The 18,879-nt window shown below is 40.5% G+C and overlaps 11 non-coding genes and 10 pseudogenes across 11 annotated transcripts; all 21 read right to left on the reverse strand.

Moving 5' to 3' along the window:
* Positions 1 to 325: 325 nt before the first annotated feature.
* LOC145995455 (5S ribosomal RNA) lies at positions 326 to 444 on the reverse strand. Its single transcript, XR_014442507.1, has one exon. It is a non-coding gene; the product is annotated as a 5S ribosomal RNA (ribosomal RNA).
* A 928-nt stretch (positions 445 to 1,372) lies between these two features.
* LOC145995676 (5S ribosomal RNA) lies at positions 1,373 to 1,491 on the reverse strand (annotated as a pseudogene).
* A 382-nt stretch (positions 1,492 to 1,873) lies between these two features.
* On the reverse strand, positions 1,874 to 1,992 carry LOC145995402 (5S ribosomal RNA). The gene has a single exon (XR_014442457.1). It is a non-coding gene; the product is annotated as a 5S ribosomal RNA (ribosomal RNA).
* Positions 1,993 to 3,087: 1,095 nt separating this feature from the next.
* Positions 3,088 to 3,206, reverse strand: LOC145995725 (5S ribosomal RNA). Its single transcript, XR_014442718.1, has one exon. It is a non-coding gene; the product is annotated as a 5S ribosomal RNA (ribosomal RNA).
* Positions 3,207 to 3,607: 401 nt separating this feature from the next.
* On the reverse strand, positions 3,608 to 3,726 carry LOC145995709 (5S ribosomal RNA; annotated as a pseudogene).
* A 408-nt stretch (positions 3,727 to 4,134) lies between these two features.
* LOC145995736 (5S ribosomal RNA) lies at positions 4,135 to 4,253 on the reverse strand (annotated as a pseudogene).
* Positions 4,254 to 5,187: 934 nt separating this feature from the next.
* Positions 5,188 to 5,306, reverse strand: LOC145995683 (5S ribosomal RNA; annotated as a pseudogene).
* Positions 5,307 to 5,826: 520 nt separating this feature from the next.
* LOC145995805 (5S ribosomal RNA) lies at positions 5,827 to 5,945 on the reverse strand (annotated as a pseudogene).
* Positions 5,946 to 6,521: 576 nt separating this feature from the next.
* Positions 6,522 to 6,640, reverse strand: LOC145995529 (5S ribosomal RNA). The gene has a single exon (XR_014442577.1). It is a non-coding gene; the product is annotated as a 5S ribosomal RNA (ribosomal RNA).
* A 1,096-nt stretch (positions 6,641 to 7,736) lies between these two features.
* On the reverse strand, positions 7,737 to 7,855 carry LOC145995718 (5S ribosomal RNA; annotated as a pseudogene).
* Positions 7,856 to 8,425: 570 nt separating this feature from the next.
* On the reverse strand, positions 8,426 to 8,544 carry LOC145995558 (5S ribosomal RNA). The gene has a single exon (XR_014442605.1). It is a non-coding gene; the product is annotated as a 5S ribosomal RNA (ribosomal RNA).
* A 1,103-nt stretch (positions 8,545 to 9,647) lies between these two features.
* Positions 9,648 to 9,766, reverse strand: LOC145995694 (5S ribosomal RNA; annotated as a pseudogene).
* A 927-nt stretch (positions 9,767 to 10,693) lies between these two features.
* LOC145995592 (5S ribosomal RNA) lies at positions 10,694 to 10,812 on the reverse strand. Its single transcript, XR_014442638.1, has one exon. It is a non-coding gene; the product is annotated as a 5S ribosomal RNA (ribosomal RNA).
* A 520-nt stretch (positions 10,813 to 11,332) lies between these two features.
* On the reverse strand, positions 11,333 to 11,451 carry LOC145995820 (5S ribosomal RNA; annotated as a pseudogene).
* Positions 11,452 to 12,028: 577 nt separating this feature from the next.
* LOC145995652 (5S ribosomal RNA) lies at positions 12,029 to 12,147 on the reverse strand. The gene has a single exon (XR_014442696.1). It is a non-coding gene; the product is annotated as a 5S ribosomal RNA (ribosomal RNA).
* A 1,094-nt stretch (positions 12,148 to 13,241) lies between these two features.
* On the reverse strand, positions 13,242 to 13,360 carry LOC145995456 (5S ribosomal RNA). Its single transcript, XR_014442508.1, has one exon. It is a non-coding gene; the product is annotated as a 5S ribosomal RNA (ribosomal RNA).
* Positions 13,361 to 14,456: 1,096 nt separating this feature from the next.
* On the reverse strand, positions 14,457 to 14,574 carry LOC145995728 (5S ribosomal RNA; annotated as a pseudogene).
* A 1,103-nt stretch (positions 14,575 to 15,677) lies between these two features.
* On the reverse strand, positions 15,678 to 15,796 carry LOC145995458 (5S ribosomal RNA). The gene has a single exon (XR_014442510.1). It is a non-coding gene; the product is annotated as a 5S ribosomal RNA (ribosomal RNA).
* A 1,624-nt stretch (positions 15,797 to 17,420) lies between these two features.
* On the reverse strand, positions 17,421 to 17,539 carry LOC145995737 (5S ribosomal RNA). The gene has a single exon (XR_014442719.1). It is a non-coding gene; the product is annotated as a 5S ribosomal RNA (ribosomal RNA).
* A 401-nt stretch (positions 17,540 to 17,940) lies between these two features.
* On the reverse strand, positions 17,941 to 18,059 carry LOC145995629 (5S ribosomal RNA). The gene has a single exon (XR_014442674.1). It is a non-coding gene; the product is annotated as a 5S ribosomal RNA (ribosomal RNA).
* A 408-nt stretch (positions 18,060 to 18,467) lies between these two features.
* LOC145995738 (5S ribosomal RNA) lies at positions 18,468 to 18,586 on the reverse strand (annotated as a pseudogene).
* Positions 18,587 to 18,879: the final 293 nt, after the last annotated feature.

Here is an 18,879-nt window from a genome sequence, read left to right on the forward strand (position 1 = left end):
AAATATACACCCCATAATAACGCAGACTCGTATACTCGCCGAAAACTACCAACGCCGGACCTACGGAGAGAGACACGGCGGATCCAGGCACCGCTATCCACCGCAACTATGGAGGCCGGCTGTAATACGACTGCACCCTGCAACCCAGCATGATAAGAAATTAAATAAAACATCGGCTTCCCAGATATTCATATATACTAATATACATTTTTTACATATATTATTTTCTGACTGCTATGAAAGAGGTGATTCTGCAGAAACTGTGGATGATTGATTGGTTTCAAATTACAAAAAGGTCAATATTAACCAAAACAAAGAAAAAGGTTGCCAACAGTACCTGGTGTTCCCAGGCAGTCACCCATCCAAGTACTTACCAGGCCCGACACTGCTTGACTTCGGTGATCGGACGAGAACCGGTATATTCAGCGCGGTATGACCGTTGGCGAAAGGTACTGCTTTCGGTAAGATAGATATACTCCAACGTCTAGTTTTCGAGACGAGAAGGGTTATGTCTCGTTTAGTGTGGACTGCCAAGAATGTGTAGATGAAACATAATTGTTACTATTAATGATACATTTCATTTTAATCATAGTGAGAAAATGTGCTTTATCAACTTTCGAGAGATGTGTTAACATTAGAGCTAAAAGACAGAGAAGGAAATTTTGCGCAGGGTTGGGATTTTAAACAGAAACGCCCAAAAATACATCAAATAATATGGCAGGAACGTATCCTCGCAGAAAAACTACCAACGCCGGCTCTTCGGGAAGCGATTCTGCAAAAAATATTTGTGATTGATTGACTTCAAGTTACAAAGAAGTCATTATCACCATTAAAAAAGCAAAAAGTTGCTAACAGTACCTGGTGCTCCCAGGCTGTCACCCATCCAAGTACTTACCAGATCCTTCGCTGCTTGACTTCTGTTTTGGGACGAAAACCGGTATATTTAACGCGGTATGTCCGTTGGCGAAAGACACTGCTTTCGGTAAGTTACATATAGGCCACCGTCTAGTTTTCGAGGCGAGTCGGGACATCTCACGTTTCGTGGGCAATGCCAAGAATTTGTAGAATAAACATACGTTTTTGTACTACAAATAATGATACAATTCATTGTAATCATATTGAGAAAATGTGCTCTAACAACCTTCGAGAGATGTGTTAACATTAAAGCTAAAAGACAGAGAAGGAAATTTTTTGAAGGGTTGGGTTTTTAAACAAAAAACGCACATAAAATACATACGATAATATGGCAGGAACGTATCCTCGCAGAAAAACTACCATCGCCGGCTCTTCGGAGAGCGATTCTGCAAAAACTGTGGGTGATTGATTGATTTCAAGTTTCAAAAAAGATCATTATCAGCATTAAGAAAAAGGTCGCCAACAGTACATGGTGTTCCCAGGCGGTCACCCATCCAAGTACTTACCAGGCCCGAAGCTGCTTGACTTCGGTGATCGGACGAGAACCGGTGTATTCCGCGCGGTATAACTGTTGGCGAAAGCTACAGCATTCGATAGGGATTCAAATTTAGTGCAGTGAAAGGGTTTTGAACAAAATATACACCCCATAATAACGCAGACTCGTATTCTCGCCGAAAACTACCAACGCCGGACCTACGGAGAGAGACACGGCGGATCCAGGCACCGCTATCCACCGCAATTATGGCGGCCGGCTGTAATAAGACTGCACCCTTCAAACCAGCATGATAAGAAACTAAAAAAAAACATCGGCTTCCCAGATATTCATATATACTAATATACATATTTTACATATATTAATTGCTTATAGCTATAAGAGAGGTGATTCTGCAGCAACTGTGGATGATTGATTGGTTTCAAATTACAAAAAGGTCATTATCAACCAAAACAAAAAAAAGGTTGCCAACAGTACCTGGTGTTCCCAGGCAGTCAACCATCCAAGTACTTACCAGGCCCGACGCTGCTTGACTTCGGTGATCGGATGAGAACCGGTATATTCAGCGCGGTATGACCGTTGGCGAAAGGTACTGCTTTCGGTAAGATAGATATACTCCACCGTCTAGTTTTCCAGACGAGACGTATTATGTCCCGTTTTGTGTGGACTGCCAAGAATGTGAAGATGAAACATAATTGATACTATTAATGATACATTTCATTTTAATCATAGTGAGAAAATGTGCTTTATCAACTTTCGAGAGATGTGTTAACATTAAAGCTAAAAGACAGAGAAGGAAATTTTGCGCAGGGTTGGGATTTTAAACAGAAACGCCCAAAAATACATCAAATAATATGGCAGGAACGTATCCTCGCAGAAAAACTACCAACGCCGTCTCTTCGGGAAGCGATTCTGCAAAAAATGTTTGTGATTCATTGACTTCAAGTTACAAAAAAGTCATTAACACCATTGAAAAAGCCAAAATGTTGCTAACAGTAAATGGTGCTCTCAGGCTGTCAACCATCCAAGTACTTACCAGATCCGTCGCTGCTTGACTTCTGTTTTGGGACGAAAACCGGTATATTTAACGCGGTATGTCCGTTGGCGAAGTGCACTACTTTCGGTAAGTTACATATAGGCCACCGTCTAGCTTTCGAGATTAGTCGCGACATCCTACGTTTCGTGGGCAATGCCAAGAATGTGTAGAAGAAACATACGTTTTTGAACTACAAATAATGATACAATTCATTGTAATCATAGTGAGAAAATGTGCTCTAAAAAAATTCGAGACATGTGTTAAAATTAAAGCTACAAGATAGAGATTCAAATTTAGTGCAGTGAAAGGGTTTTCAACAAAATATACACCCAATAATAACGCAGACTCGTATTCTCGCCGAAAACTACCAACGCCGGAACTACGGAGAGAGACACGGCGGATCTAGGCACAGCTATCCACCGCAATTATGGCGGCCGGATGTAATACGACAGCACCCTGCAACCCAGCATGATAAGAAATTAAATAAAACATCGGCTTCCCGGATATTCATAATTACTAATATATATTTTTTTCATATATTATATGCTTACAGCTATAAAAGAGGTGATTCTGCAGAAACTGTGGATGATTGATTGGTTTCAAATTACAAAAAGTCACTATTAACCAAAACAAAGAAAATGATTGCCAACAGTACCTGGTGTTCCCAGGCAGTCACCCATCCAAGTACTTACCAGGCCCGACGCTGCTTGACTTCGGTGATCGGACGAGAACCGGTATATTCAGCGCGGTATGACCGTTGGCGAAAAGTACTGCTCTCGGTAAGCTAGATATACTCCACCATCTAGTTTTCGAGACGAGACGGGTTATGTCTCGTTTAGTGTGCACTGCCAAGAATGTGTAGATGAAACATAATTGTTACTATTAATGATACATTTCATTGTAATCATAGTGTGAAAATGTGCTTTAACAACCTTCGAGAGATGTGTTAACATTAAAGCTAAAAGACAGTGAAGGAAATTTTGTGAAGTGTTTGGTTTTTAAACAAAAAACGCACATAAAATACATCACATAATATGGCAGGAAGGTATCCTCGCAGAAAAACTACCAACGTCGGTTCTTCGGGGAGCGATTTATCAAAAACTGTGGGTGATTGATTGACTTCAAGTTTCAAGAAAGGTCATTATCAGCATTAAAGAAAAGGTTGCCCACAGTACCTGGTGTTCCCAGGCGGTCACCCATCCAAGTTCTTACTAGGCCCGACGCTGATTGACTTCGGTGATCGGACGAGAACCGGTATATTCAGCGCGGTATGACCGTTGGCGAAAGGTACTGCATTCGGTAAGATAGATATACTCCACCGTCTAGTTTTCGAGACGAGACGGGTTATGTCTCATTTTGTGTGCACTGCCAAGAATGTGTAGGTGAAACATAATTGTTACTACACAAAATAATGATACATTTCATTGTAATCATAGTGAGAAAATGTGCTTTAACAATCTTCGAGAGATGTGTTAACATTAAAGCTAAAGACAGAGAAGGAAATTTTGTGAAGTGTTTGGTTTTTAAACAAAAAACGCTAAAAATACATCAAATAATATGGCAGGAACGTATCCTCGCAGAAAAGCTACCAACGCCGGCTCTTCGGGAAGCGATTCTGCAAAAAATGTTTGTGATTCATTGACTTCAAGTTACAAAAAAGTCATTATCACCATTAAAAAAGCAAAAAGGTTGTCAACAGTACCTGGTGTTCCCAGGAGGTCACCAATCCAAGTACTTACCAGGCCCGACGCTGCTTGACTTCGGTGATAGGACGAGAACCGGTATATTCAACGAGGTATGACCGTTGGCGAGAAATGCTGCTTTCGGTAAGATAGATATACTCCACCTTCTGGTTTTCGAGACGAGTCGGGACATCACACGTTTCGTGGGCAATGCCAAGAATGTGTAGAATAAACATACGTTTTTGTACTACAAATAATGATACAATTCATTGTGATCATAGTGAGGAAATGTGCTTTATCAACTTTCGAGAGATGTGTTAACATTAAAGCTAAAAGACAGAGAAGGAAATTTTGCGCAGGGTTGGGATTTTAAACAGAAACGCCCAAAAATACATCAAATAATATGGCAGGAACGTATCCTCGCAGAAAAACTACCAACGCCGGCTCTTCGGGAAGCGATCCTGCAAAAAATATTTGTGATTGATTGACTTCAAGTTACAGAGAAGTCATTATCACCATTAAAAAAGCAAAAGGTTGCTAACAGTACCTGGTGCTCCCAGGCTGTCACCCATCCAAGTACTTACCAGATCCTTAGCTGCTTGACTTCTGTTTGGGGACGAAAACCGGTATATTTAACGCGGTATGTCCGTTGGCGAAAGACACTGCTTTCGGTAAGTTACATATAGGCCACCGTCTAGTTTTCGAGGCGAGTCGGGACATCTCACGTTTCGTGGGCAATGCCAAGAATTTGTAGAATAAACATACGTTTTTGTACTACAAATAATGATACAATTCATTGTAATCATATTGGGAAAATGTGCTCTAACAACCTTCGAGAGATGTGTTAACATTAAAGCTAAAAGACAGAGAAGGAAATTTTTTGAAGGGTTGGGTTTTTAAACAAAAAACGCACATACAATACATACGATAATATGGCAGGAACGTATCCTCGCAGAAAAACTACCATCGCCGGCTCTTCGGGGAGCGATTCTGCAAAAACTGTGGGTGATTGATTGATTTCAAGTTTCAAAAAAGATCATTATCAGCATTAAGAAAAAGGTCGCCAACAGTACATGGTGTTCCCAGGCGGTCACCCATCCAAGTACATACCAGGCCCGAAGCTGCTTGACTTCGGTGATCGGACGAGAACCAGTATATTCAGCGCGGTATGACCGTTGGCGAAAGCTACAGCATTCGGTAAGATAGATATAGTCCACCTTCTAGTTTTCGAGACGAGTCGGGACATCTCACGTTTCGTGGGCAATGCCAAGAATCTGTAGAATAAACATACGTTTTTGTACTACAAATAATGATACAATTCATTGTAATCATAGTGAGAAAATGTGCTCTAACAAACTTCGAGAGATGTGTTAACATTAAAGATACAAGATAGAGATTCAAATTTAGTGCATTGAAAGGGTTTTGCACAAAATATACACCCCAAAATAACGCAGACTCGTATTCTCGCCGAAAACTACAAACGCCGGACCTTTGGAGAGAGACACGGCAGATCCAGGCACCGCTATCCACCGCAATTATGGCGGCCGGATGTAATACGACAGCACCCTGCAAGCCAGCATGATTTTTTACATATATTATTTGCTTACAGCTATAAAAGAGGTGATTCTACAGAAACTGTGGACGATTGATTGGTTTCTAATTACAAAAAGGTCACTATTAACCCAAACAAAGAAAAAGGTTGCCAACAGTACCTGGTGTTCCCAGGAAGTCACCCATCCAAGTACTTACCAGGCCCGACGCTGCTTGACTTCTGTTTAGGGACGAAAACCGGTATATTTAACGCGGTATGTCCTTTGGCGAAAGGCTCTGCTTTCGGTAAGTTACATATAGGCAACCTTCTAGCTTTCGAGACGAGTCGAGACATCCTACGTTTTGTGGGCAATGACAAGAATGTGTAGAAGAAATATAAGTTTTTGTACTACAAATAATGATACAATTCATTGAAATCATAGTGAGAAAATGTGCTCTAACAAACTTCGAGAGATGTGTTAACATTAAAGCTGCAATATAGAGATTCAAATTTAGTGCAGTGAAAGGGTTTTGAACAAAATATACACCCCATAATAACGCAGACTCGTATTCTCGCCGAAAACTACCAACGTAGGACCTACGGAGAGAGACACGTCGGATCCAGGCACCGCTATCCACCGCAATTATGGCGGCCAGATGTAATACGACAGCACCCTGCAACCCAGAATGATAAGAAATTAAAAAAAAACATCGGCTTCCCAGATATTCATATATGCTAACATACATTTTTTTACATATATTATTTTCTGACTGCTATGAAAGAGGTGATTCTGCAGAAAATGTGGATGATTGATTGGTTTCAAATTACAAAAAGGTCACTATTAACCAAAACAAAGAATAAGGTTGCCAACAGTACCTGGTGTTCCCGGGCAGTCACCCATCCAAGTACTTACCAGGACCGACGCTGCTTGACTTCGGTGATCGGACGAGAACCGGTATATTCAGCGCGGTATGACCGTTGGCGAAAGGTACTGCTCTCGGTAAGATAGTTATACTCCAACGTCTAGTTTTCGAGACGAGACGGGTTATGTCTCGTTTAGTGTGGACTGCCAAGAATGTGTAGATGAAACATAATTGTTACTATTAATGATACATTTCATTGTAATCATAGTGAGAAAATGTGCTTTATCAACTTTCGAGAGATGTGTTAACATTAAAGCTAAAAGACAGAGAAGGAAATTTTGTGCAGGGTTGGGATTTTAAACAGAAAGGCCCAAAAATACATCAAATAATATTTCAGGAACGTATCCTCGCACAAAAACTACCAACGCCGGCTCTTCGGGAAGCGATTCTGCAAAAAATGTTTGTGATTGATTGACTTCAAGTTACAAAAAGTCATTATCACCATTAAAAAAGAAAAAGGTTGATAAAAGTACCTGGTACTCTCAGGCGGTCACCCATCCAAGTACTTATCAGATCCGTCGCTTCTTGACTTCTGTTTTGGGACGAAAACCGGTATATTTAACGCGGTATGTCCGTTGGCGAAAGACACTGCTTTCGGTAAGTTACATATAGTCCACCTTCTAGTTTTCGAGACGAGTCGGGACATCTCACGTTTCGTAGGCAATGCCAAGAATTTGTAGAATAAACATACGTTTTTGTACTACAAATAATGATACAATTCATTGTAATCATAGTGAGAAAATGTGCTCTAACAAACTTCGAGAGATGTGTTAACATTAAAGATACAAGATAGAGATTCAAATTTAGTGCTGTGAAAGGGTTTTGAACAAAATATACACCCCATAATAACGCAGACTCGTATACTCGCCGAAAACTACCAACGCCGGACCTACGGAGAGAGACACGGCGGATCCAGGCACCGCTATCCACCGCAACTATGGAGGCCGGCTGTAATACGACTGCACCATGCAACCCAGCATGATAAGAAAGTAAAAAAAAAAACATCGGCTTCCCAGATATCTATTTATACTAATATACATTTTTTACATATATTATTTGCTTACAGGTTTAAAAGAGGTGATTCTGCAGAAACTGTGGATGATTGATTGGTATCAAATTACAAAAAGGTCACTATTAAACAAAACAAAAGAAAGGTTGCCAACAGTACCTGGTGTTCCCAGGCAGTCACCCATCCAAATACTTACTAGGCCCGACGCTGCTTGACTTCGGTGATCGGTCGAGAACCGATATATTCAGCGCGGTATGACCGTTGGCGAAATGTACAGCTCTCGGTAAGCAAGATATACTCAACCATCTAGTTTTCGAGACGAGACGGGTTATGTCTCGTTTAGTGTGCACTGCCAAGAATGTGTAGATGAAACATAAGTGTTACTATTAATGATACATTTCATTGTAATCATAGTGAGAAAATGTGCTTTAACAACCTTCGAGAGATGTGTTAACATTAAAGCTGCAATATACAGATTCAAATTTAGTGCAGTGAAAGGGTTTTGAACAAAATATACACCCCATAATAACGCAGACTCGTATTCTCGCCGAAAACTACAAACGTAGGACCTACGGAGAGAGACACGTCGGATCCAGGCACCGCTATCCACCGCAATTATGGCGGCCAGATGTAATACGACAGCACCCTGCAACCCAGAATGATAAGAAAGTAAAAAAAAAAACATCGGCTTCCCAGATATTCATATATACTAATATACATTTTTTACATATATTATTTGCTTACAGCTATAAAAGAGGTGATTCTGCAGAAACTGTGGATGATTGATTGGTTTCAAATTACAAAAAGGTCACTATTAACCAAAACAAAAAAAAGGTTGCCAACAGTACCTGGTGTTCAAAGGCAGTCACCCATCCAAGTACTTACCAGGCCCGACGCTGCTTGACTTCGGTGATCGGACGAGAACCGGTATATTCAGCGGGGTATGACCGTTGGCGAGGGGTACTGCTTTCGGTAAGATAGATATACTCCACCGTCTAGTTTTCGAGACGAGACGTATTATGTCCCGTTTTGTGTGCACTGCCAAGAAAGTGTAGATGAAACGTAAGTGTTACTACACCAAATATTGGTACATTTGATTGTAATCATAGTGAGAAAATGTGCTTTAACACTCTTCGAGAGATGTGTTAACATTAAAGCTAAAAGACAGAGAAGGAAATTTTGTGCAGGTTTGGGATGCTAAACAGAAACGCCCAAAAATATATCAAATAATATGGCAGGAACGTATCCTCGCCGAAAAACTACCAACGCCGGCTGTTTGGGAAGCGATTCTGCAAAAAATATATGTGATTGATTAACTTCAAGTTACAAAAAAGTCATTATCACCATTAAAAAAGCAAAAGGTTGCTAACAGTACCTGGTGCTCCCAGGCTGTCACCCATCCAAGTACTTACTAGATCCGTCGCTTCTTGACTTCTGTTTTGGGACGAAAACCGGTATATCTAACGCGGTATGTCCTTTGGCGAAAGACACTGCTTTCGGTAAGTTACATATAGGCCATCTTCTAGTTTTCGAGACGAGTCGGGACATCTCATGTTTCGTGGGCAATGCCGAGAATGTGTAGAAGAAACATAGGTTTTTGTGCTACAAATAATGATACAATTCATTGTAATCATACTGAGAAAATGTGCTCTAACAAAGATCGAGAGATGTGTTAGTATTAAAGCTACAAGATAGAGATTCAAATTTAGTGCAGTGAAAGGGTTTTGAACAAAATATACACCCCATAATAACGCAGACTCGTATTCTCGCCGAAAACTACCAACGCAGGACCTACGGAGAGAGACACGTCGGATCCAGGCACCGCTATCCACCGCAATTATGTCGGCCAGATGTAATACGACAGCACCCTGCAAACCAGAGTGATATGAAATTAAAAAAAAAACATCGGCTTCCCAGATATTCATATATACTAATATACATTTTTTACATATATTATTTTCTGACTGCTATGAAAGAGGTGATTCTGCAGAAACTGTGGATGATTGATTGGTTTCAAATTACAAAAAGGTCACTATTAACCAAAACAAAGAAAAAGGTTGCCAACAGTACCTGGTGTTCAAAGGCAGTCACCCATCCAAGTACTTACCAGGCCCGACGCTGCTTGACTTCGGTGATAGGACGAGAACCGGTATATTCAGCGCGGTATGACCGTTGGCGAAAGGTACTGCTCTCGGTAAGATAGTAATACTCCAACGTCTAGTTTTCGAGACGAGACGGGTTATGTCTCGTTTAGTGTGGACTGCCAAGAATGTGTAGATTTAACATAATTGTTACTATTAATGATACATTTCATTGTAATCATAGTGAGAAAATGTGCTTTATCAACTTTCGAGAGATGTGTTAACATTAAAGCTAAAAGACAGAGAAGGAAATTTTGCGCAGGGTTGGGATTTTAAACAAAAACGCCCAAAAATACATCAAATAATATGGCAGGAACGTATCCTCGCAGAAAAACTACCAACGCCGGCTCTTCGGGAAGCGATTCTGCAAAAAATATTTGTGATTGATTGACTTCAAGTTACAAAGAAGTCATTATCACCATTAAAAAAGCAAAAGGTTGCTAACAGTACCTGGTGCTCCCAGGCTGTCACCAATCCAAGTACTTACCAGATCCTTAGCTGCTTGACTTCTGTTTTAGGACGAAAACCGGTATATTTAACGCGGTATGTCCGTTGGCGAAAGACACTGCTTTCGGTAAGTTACATATAGGCCACCGTCTAGTTTTCGAGGCGAGTCGGGACATCTCACGTTTCGTGGGCAATGCCAAGAATTTGTAGAAGAAACATACGTTTTTGTACTACAAAAATGATACAATTCATTGTAATCATATTGGGAAAATGTGCTCTAACAACCTTCGAGAAATGTGTTAACATTAAAGCTAAAAGACAGAGAAGGATATTTTTTGAAAGGTTGGGTTTTTAAACAAAAAACGCACATACAATACATACGATAATATGGCAGGAACGTATCCTCGCAGAAAAACTACCATCGCCGGCTCTTCGGGGAGCGATTCTGCAAAAACTGTGGGTGATTGATTGATTTCAAGTTTCAAAAAAGGTCATTATCAGCATTAAGAAAAAGGTCGCCAACAGTACATGGTGTTCCCAGGCGGTCACCCATCCAAGTACTTACCAGGCCCGAAGCTGCTTGACTTCGGTGATCGGACGAGAACCGGTATATTCAGCGCGGTATGACCGTTGGCGAAAGCTACAGCATTCGGTAAGATAGATATAGTCCACCTTCTAGTTTTCGAGACGAGTCGGGACATCTCACGTTTCGTGGGCAATGCCAAGAATCTGCAGAATAAACATACGTTTTTGTACTACAAATAATGATACAATTCATTGTAATCATAGTGAGAAAATGTGCTCTAACAAACTTCGAGAGATGTGTTAACATTAAAGATACAAGATAGAGATTCAAATTTAGTGCATTGAAAGGGTTTTGCACAAAATATACACCCCAAAATAACGCAGACTCGTATTCTCGCCGAAAACTACAAACGCCGGACCTTTGGAGAGAGACACGGCAGATCCAGGCACCGCTATCCACCGCAATTATGGCGGCCGGATGTAATACGACAGCACCCTGCAAGCCAGCATGATTTTTTACATATATTATTTGCTTACAGCTATAAAAGAGGTGATTCTACAGAAACTGTGGATGATTGATTGGTTTCTAATTACAAAAAGGTCACTATTAACCCAAACAAAGAAAAAGGTTGCCAACAGTACCTGGCGTTCCCAGGAAGTCACCCATCCAAGTACTTACCAGGCCCGACGCTGCTTGACTTCTGTTTAGGGACGAAAACCGGTATATTTAACGCGGTATGTCCTTTGGCGAAAGGCTCTGCTTTCGGTAAGTTACATATAGGCAACCTTCTAGCTTTCGAGACGTGTCGGGACATCCTACGTTTCGTGGGCAATGACGAGAATGTGTAGAAGAAACATAAGTTTTTGTACTACAAATAATGATACAATTCATTGAAATCATAGTGAGAAAATGTGCTCTAACAAACTTCGAGAGATGTGTTAACATTAAAGCTGCAAGATAGAGATTCAAATTTAGTGCAGTGAAAGGGTTTTGAACAAAATATACACCCCATAATAACGCAGACTCGTATTCTCGCCGAAAACTACCAACGTAGGACCTACGGAGAGAGACACGTCGGATCCAGGCAACCGCTATCCACCGCAATTATGGCGGCCAGATGTAATACGACAGCACCCTGCAACCCAGAATGATAAGAAATTAAAAAAAAACATCGGCTTCCCAGATATTAATATATACTAACATACATTTTTTTACATATATTATTTTCTGACTGCTATGAAAGAGGTGATTCTGCAGAAAATGTGGATGATTGATTGGTTTCAAATTACAAAAAGGTCACTATTAACCAAAACAAAGAATAAGGTTGCCAACAGTACCTGGTGTTCCCGGGCAGTCACCCATCCAAGTACTTACCAGGACCGACGCTGCTTGACTTCGGTGATCGGACGAGAACCGCTATATTCAGCGCGGTATGACCGTTGGCGAAAGGTACTGCTCTCGGTAAGATAGATATACTCCAACGTCTAGTTTTCGAGACGAGACGGGTTATGTCTCGTTTAGTGTGGACTGCCAAGAATGTGCAGATGAAACATAATTGTTACTATTAATGATACATTTCATTGTAATCATAGTGAGAAAATGTGCTTTATCAACTTTCGAGAGATGTGTTAACATTAAAGCTAAAAGACAGAGAAGGAAATTTTAAGCAGGGTTGGGATTTTAAACAGAAAGGCCCAAAAATACATCAAATAATATTTCAGGAACGTATCCTCGCACAAAAACTACCAACGCCTGCTCTTCGGGAAGCGATTCTGCAAAAAATGTTTGTGATTGATTGACTTCAAGTTACAAAAAGTCATTATCACCATTACAAAATCAAAAAGGTTGCTAACAGTACCTGGTGCTCCCAGGCTGTCACCAATCCAAGTACTTTCAAGATCCGTCGCTGCTTGGTTTCTGTTTTTTGACGAAAACCGGTATATTTAACGCGGTATGTCCGTTGGCGAAATGCACTACTTTCGGTAAGTTACATATAGGCCACCTTCTAGCTTTCGAGACGAGTCGGGACATCCTACGTTTCGTGGGCAATGCCAAGAATGTGTTGAAGAAACATACGTTTTTGTACTAAAATAATGATACAATTCATTGTAATCATAGTGAGAAAATGTGCTCTAACAAACTTCGAGAGATGTGTTAACATAAAAGCTACAAGATAGGGATTCAACTTTAGTGCAGTGAAAGGGTTATGAACAAAATATACACCCAATAATAACGCAGACTCGTATTCTCGCCGAAAACTACCAACGCCGGAACTACGGAGAGAGACACGGCGGATCCAGGCACAGCTATAAACTGCAATTATGGCGGCCGGATGTAATAAGACAGCACCCTGCAACCCAGCATGATAAGAAATTAAATAAAACATCGGCTTCCCAGATATTCATATATACTAATATACATTTTTTACATATATTATATGCTTATATCTATAAAAGAGGTGATTCTGCAGAAACTGTGGATGATTGATTGGTTTCAAATTACAAAAATGTCACTATTAACCAAAACAAAGAAAAAGGTTGCCAACAGTACCTGGTGTTCCCAGGCAGTCACCCATCCAAGTACTTACCAGGCCCGACACTGCTTGACTTCGGTGATCGGACGAGAACCGGTATATTCAGCGCGGTATGACCGTTGGCGAAAGGTACTGCTTTCGGTAAGATAGATATACTCCACCGTCTAGTTTTCGAGACGACACGGGTTATGTCTCGTTTAGTGTGCACTGCCAAGAATGTGTAGATGAAACATAATTGTTACTATTAATGATACATTTCATTTTAATCATAGTGAGAAAATGTGCTTTAACAACCCTAGAGAGATGTGTTAACATAAAAGCTAAAAGACAGAGAAGGAAATTTTAAGCAGGTTTGGGATTTTAAACAGAAAGGCCCAAAAATACATCAAATAATATTTCAGGAAGGTATCCTCGCACAAAAACTACCAACGCCGGCTCTTCGGGAAGCGATTCTGCAAGAAATGTTTGTGATTTATTGACTTCAAGTTACAAAAAAGGTCATTATCACCATTACAAAAGCAAAAAGGTTGCTAACAGTACCTGGTGCTCCCTGGCTGTCACCCATCCAAGTACTTTCCAGATCCGTCGCTGCTTGGTTTCTTTTTTGGGACGAAAACCGGTATATTTAACGCGGTATGTCCGCTGGCTAAATGCACTACTTTCGGTAAGTTACATATAGGCCACCTTCTAGCTTTCGAGACGAGTCGGGACATCCTACGTTTCGTGGGCAATGCCAATTATGTGTTGAAGAAACATACGTTTTTGTACTAAAATAATCATACAATTCATTGTAATCATAGTGAGAAAATGTGCTCTAACAAACTTCGAGAGATGTGTTAACATTAAAGCTACAAGATAGAGATTAAAATTTAGTGCAGTGAAAGGGTTTTGAACAAAATATACACATAATAATAACGCAGACTCATATTCTCGCCGAAAACTACCAACGCCGGACCTACGGAGAGAGACACGGCGGATCCAGGCACCGCTATCCACCGCAATTATGGCGGCCGGATGTAATACGACTGCACCCTTCAAACCAGCATGATAAGAAACTAAAAAAAAACATCGGCTTCCCAGATATTCATATATACTAATATTCATTTTTTACATATATTATTTGCTTACAGCTATAAAAGAGGTGATTCTGCAGAAACTGAGGATGATTGATTGGTTTCAAATTACAAAAAGGTCATTATCAACCAAAACAAAAAAAAGGTTGCCAACAGTACCTGGTGTTCAAAGGCAGTCACCCATCCAAGTACTTACCAGGCCCGACGCTGCTGAATTCGGTGATCGGACGAGAACCGGTATATTCAGCGCGGTATGACCGTTGGCGAGGGGTACTGCTTTCGGTAACATAGATATACTCCACCGTCTAGTTTTCGAGACGAGACGTATTATGTCCCGTTTTGTGTGCACTGCCAAGAAAGTGTAGATGAAACGTAAGTTTTACTACACCAAATATTGATACATTTGATTGTAATCATAGTGAGAAAATGTGCTTTAACGCTCTTCGAGAGATGTGTTAACATTAAAGCTAAAAGACAGAGAAGGAAATTTTGTGCAGGTTTGGGATGCTAAACAGAAACGCCCAAAAATATATCAAATAATATGGCAGGAACGTATCCTCGCCGAAAAACTACCAACGCCGGCTGTTTGGGAAGCGATTCTGCAAAAAATATTTGTGATTGATTAACTTCAAGTTACAAAAAAGTCATTATCTCCATTAAAAAAGCAAAAGGTTGCTAACAGTACCTGGTGCTCCCAGGCTGTCACCCATCCAAGTACTTACCAGATCCGTCGCTTCTTGACTTCTGTTTTGGGACGAAAACCGGTATATTTAACGCGGTATGTCCGTTGGCGAAAGACACTGCTTTCGGTAAGTTACATATAGGCCACCTTCTAGTTTTCGAGACGAGTCGGACATCTCATGTTTCGTGGGCAATGCCAAGAATGTGTAGAAGAAACATAGGTTTTTGTACTACAAATAATGATACAATTCATTGTAATCATAGTGAGAAAATGTGCTCTAACAAACTTCGAGAGATGTGTTAATATTAAAGCTACAAGATAGAGATTCAAATTTAGTGCAGTGAAAGGGTTTTGAACAAAATATACACCCCATAATAACGCAGACTCGTATTCTCGCCGAAAACAATTAACGCAGGACCTACGGAGAGATACACGTCGGATCCAGGCACCGCTATCCACCGCAATTATGGCGGCCAGATGTAATACAACAGCACCCTGCAACCCAGAGTGATATGAAATTTAAAAAAAAAACATCGGCTTCCCAGATATTCATATATACTAATATACATTTTTTACATATATTATTTTCTGACTGCTATGAAAGAGGTGATTCTGCAGAAACTGTGGATGATTGATTGGTTTCAAATTACAAAAAGGTCAATATTAACCAAAACAAAGAAAAAGGTTGCCAACAGTACCTGGTGTTCCCAGGCAGTCACCCATCCAAGTACTTACCAGGCCCGACACTGCTTGACTTCGGTGATCGGACGAGAACCGGTATATTCAGCGCGGTATGACCGTTGGCGAAAGGTACTGCTTTCGGTAAGATAGATATACTCCAACGTCTAGTTTTCGAGACGAGAAGGGTTATGTCTCGTTTAGTGTGGACTGCCAAGAATGTGTAGATGAAACATAATTGTTACTATTAATGATACATTTCATTTTAATCATAGTGAGAAAATGTGCTTTATCAACTTTCGAGAGATGTGTTAACATTAGAGCTAAAAGACAGAGAAGGAAATTTTGCGCAGGGTTGGGATTTTAAACAGAAACGCCCAAAAATACATCAAATAATATGGCAGGAACGTATCCTCGCAGAAAAACTACCAACGCCGGCTCTTCGGGAAGCGATTCTGCAAAAAATATTTGTGATTGATTGACTTCAAGTTACAAAGAAGTCATTATCACCATTAAAAAAGCAAAAAGTTGCTAACAGTACCTGGTGCTCCCAGGCTGTCACCCATCCAAGTACTTACCAGATCCTTCGCTGCTTGACTTCTGTTTTGGGACGAAAACCGGTATATTTAACGCGGTATGTCCGTTGGCGAAAGACACTGCTTTCGGTAAGTTACATATAGGCCACCGTCTAGTTTTCGAGGCGAGTCGGGACATCTCACGTTTCGTGGGCAATGCCAAGAATTTGTAGAATAAACATACGTTTTTGTACTACAAATAATGATACAATTCATTGTAATCATATTTAGAAAATGTGCTCTAACAACCTTCGAGAGATGTGTTAACATTAAAGCTAAAAGACAGAGAAGGAAATTTTTTGAAGGGTTGGGTTTTTAAACAAAAAACGCACATAAAATACATACGATAATATGGCAGGAACGTATCCTCGCAGAAAAACTACCATCGCCGGCTCTTCGGAGAGCGATTCTGCAAAAACTGTGGGTGATTGATTGACTTCAAGTTACAAAAAAGTCATTAACACCATTGAAAAAGCCAAAATGTTGCTAACAGTAAATGGTGCTCTCAGGCTGTCAACCATCCAAGTACTTACCAGATCCGTCGCTGCTTGACTTCTGTTTTGGGACGAAAACCGGTATATTTAACGCGGTATGTCCGTTGGCGAAGTGCACTACTTTCGGTAAGTTACATATAGGCCACCGTCTAGCTTTCGAGATTAGTCGCGACATCCTACGTTTCGTGGGCAATGCCAAGAATGTGTAGAAGAAACATACGTTTTTGAACTACAAATAATGATACAATTCATTGTAATCATAGTGAGAAAATGTGCTCTAAAAAAATTCGAGACATGTGTTAAAATTAAAGCTACAAGATAGAGATTCAAATTTAGTGCAGTGAAAGGGTTTTCAACAAAATATACACCCAATAATAACTCAGACTCGTATTCTCGCCGAAAACTACCAACGCCGGAACTACGGAGAGAGACACGGCGGATCTAGGCACAGCTATCCACCGCAATTATGGCGGCCGGATGTAATACGACAGCACCCTGCAACCCAGCATGATAAGAAATTAAATAAAACATCGGCTTCCCGGATATTCATAATTACTAATATATATTTTTTTCATATATTATATGCTTACAGCTATAAAAGAGGTGATTCTGCAGAAACTGTGGATGATTGATTGGTTTCAAATTACAAAAAGTCACTATTAACCAAAACAAAGAAAATGATTGCCAACAGTACCTGGTGTTCCCAGGCAGTCACCCATCCAAGTACTTACCAGGCCCGACGCTGCTTGACTTCGGTGATCGGACGAGAACCGGTATATTCAGCGCGGTATGACCGTTGGCGAAAAGTACTGCTCTCGGTAAGCTAGATATACTCCACCATCTAGTTTTCGAGACGAGACGGGTTATGTCTCGTTTAGTGTGCACTGCCAAGAATGTGTAGATGAAACATAATTGTTACTATTAATGATACATTTCATTGTAATCATAGTGTGAAAATGTGCTTTAACAACCTTCGAGAGATGTGTTAACATTAAAGCTAAAAGACAGTGAAGGAAATTTTGTGAAGTGTTTGGTTTTTAAACAAAAAACGCACATAAAATACATCACATAATATGGCAGGAAGGTATCCTCGCAGAAAAACTACCAACGTCGGTTCTTCGGGGAGCGATTTATCAAAAACTGTGGGTGATTGATTGACTTCAAGTTTCAAGAAAGGTCATTATCAGCATTAAAGAAAAGGTTGCCAACAGTACCTGGTGTTCCCAGGCGGTCACCCATCCAAGTTCTTACTAGGCCCGACGCTGCTTGACTTCGGTGATCGGACGAGAACCGGTATATTCAGCGCGGTATGACCGTTGGCGAAAGGTACTGCATTCGGTAAGATAGATATACTCCACCGTCTAGTTTTCGAGACGAGACGGGTTATGTCTCATTTTGTGTGCACTGCCAAGAATGTGTAGGTGAAACATAATTGTTACTACACAAAATAATGATACATTTCATTGTAATCATAGTGAGAAAATGTGCTTTAACAATCTTCGAGAGATGTGTTAACATTAAAGCTAAAGACAGAGAAGGAAATTTTGTGAAGTGTTTGGTTTTTAAACAAAAAACGCTAAAAATACATCAAATAATTTGGCAGGATCGTATCCTCGCAGAAAAGCTACCAACGCCGGCTCTTCGGGAAGCGATTCTGCAAAAAATGTTTGTGATTCATTGACTTCAAGTTACAAAAAAGTCATTATCACCATTAAAAAAGCAAAAAGGTTGTCAACAGTACCTGGTGTTCCCAGGAGGTCACCAATCCAAGTACTTACCAGGCCCGACGCTGCTTGACTTCGGTGATAGGACGAGAACCGGTATATTCAACGAGGTATGACCGTTGGCGAGAAATGCTGCTTTCGGTAAGATAGATATACTCCACCTTCTGGTTTTCGAGACGAGTCGGGACATCACACGTTTCGTGGGCAATGCCAAGAATGTGTAGAATAAACATACGTTTTTGTACTACAAATAATGATACAATTCATTGTGATCATAGTGAGGAAATGTGCTTTATCAACTTTCGAGAGATGTGTTAACATTAAAGCTAAAAGACAGAGGAGGAAATTTTGCGCAGGGTTGGGATTTTAAACAGAAACGCCCAAAAATACATCAAATAATATGGCAGGAACGTATCC

This window comes from Lepisma saccharinum, chromosome 11 (genome assembly GCF_977018435.1).
Source record: "Lepisma saccharinum chromosome 11, izLepSacc3.1, whole genome shotgun sequence".
Taxonomy (NCBI): domain Eukaryota; kingdom Metazoa; phylum Arthropoda; class Insecta; order Zygentoma; family Lepismatidae; genus Lepisma; species Lepisma saccharinum.